Here is a 1,669-nt window from a genome sequence, read left to right on the forward strand (position 1 = left end):
TGCTGCTGCTGCTGCTGCTGTCATCATCGTCGTCGTTGTCGTTGTCGTCTTTTTATTGCTATTTTCCCCTATGCCTGGCCTCCTTATCAACTTAAATCCCATAATTGACTAAAGTGCAGAAAGTCAATGTTCAAACCCCTGTGGTTTGTGTGGGTTTTTTTCTTTCGCCGAAGAATCTCAACCATCCCTCCTGGCAGGGCAGCAAGTCAAGCCTCACCTACATTACCATTTCTGTGTCGAAAGGGGACATTAAATTCAAACAAAAAAGAATAAAAACAAAGTGTCACATTTTAGAGCTGCTTTAATGGATATAAAACGCGCATCAAGCCACAGTCCGACACTTGGGCCACAGCGGTGGGCCGTACCCCGCCGTGAGATGAGGGCTCTCAGACACAGGAGCCAGGAGAGACTGGCAAACTTCGCGCCTTTTTAACGACTTCCGTTTTTTAGTCCATCTGCTGCTTCAAACGACAAGGGGGTTTTCCGGTCCTCATATTTCCCCTATCCTTGTCGTCTGTCACCCCGCAGACAGTCCCATGATGCTCTCCTCCATCGACTCTCTCCTCCCCTCCCTCCCTCCCTCTGATCCGGAATATTTTTTATCCCATATTATAATGGGAGTTATTTCTTAAAACAGCGAAAATACAGAGCTTTGATCCACCCCACTGGCATGCAAGTACTGCGCTTTAAACATAGGAAGAATTAGCCATGAAAGAAGCTGCATGACGACAACCTTGAGACCATTTTAAGATAAACGGTCAGTCTCTTAGACGAAAAGAGCCATACATTATTTCTTTACAATATCTTTCTAAGTTTATGTGGGTTTTTAAAAATGTTTCTTTAACTAAAGTGCTCTGAAAAATATCTGTTTCTAATTATTATTGTTCATCGAAGAAAATGCCTCATTTTGGAAACAGTAAGAGCAGTATGATATTTAAAGAATGTTTACCTCAGCAAACGATTAACATTGACACTGAAGTTGCCGTTTATACAAACGATTTGAAAGTGAAAAGCAGTTCTTGTGTTCTGAGAATCAAACGACAAGCTCTTAAATCTATACCTCCGACATACCTTGACATTTCAATAAAGCGCACTCTCCAAAGATAAGACGGCGGAGAGAAAATAAAGAAATATGTTAAACAAGAAAGATTTTATGTAGATAATTTTGCATTTACGAGTACACGGTCTGTTGAAATCTCCCATTTTATCTCCTTCGCTTTTTAGCATAATCTATTATCCTTTAGATGACCGAGCGATAGACGAGGGGGTTTAGTATGCATCCGCCGCCATGTAATAGATTTTGATCGGCCAAACAATGTCACTGTACGCCACACGCATCTTTTTCTTCAACACGACATTCCTCGAGGTCTCGTTCTCAGTCTCGTTTCTCTCACATCTTGCGGCGTTGTTAGTACAAAAACCGAAATATGCACTTTCAGAATAACGAAACAAACCCCTCTCGACAATCTATTTTTTTTCTAGCCGATGTTATGTCAACTGCCATGTGATACGATGTTTGTGGATTTAGTACGGGCTTTGGAAAGTATGCGCACCTGTTTTGAACAGCTGCTTTTGTTAGAGAGAGAGAGAGAGAGAGAGAGAGAGAGAGAGAGAGAGAGAGAGGGAGAGAGAGAGAGAGAGAGGGGGAGAGAGAGATAGATAGAGAGAG

This window comes from Aplysia californica, unplaced genomic scaffold (assembly GCF_000002075.1).
Source record: "Aplysia californica isolate F4 #8 unplaced genomic scaffold, AplCal3.0 scaffold00346, whole genome shotgun sequence".
In the NCBI taxonomy this organism is placed as follows: Eukaryota; Metazoa; Mollusca; class Gastropoda; order Aplysiida; family Aplysiidae; genus Aplysia; species Aplysia californica.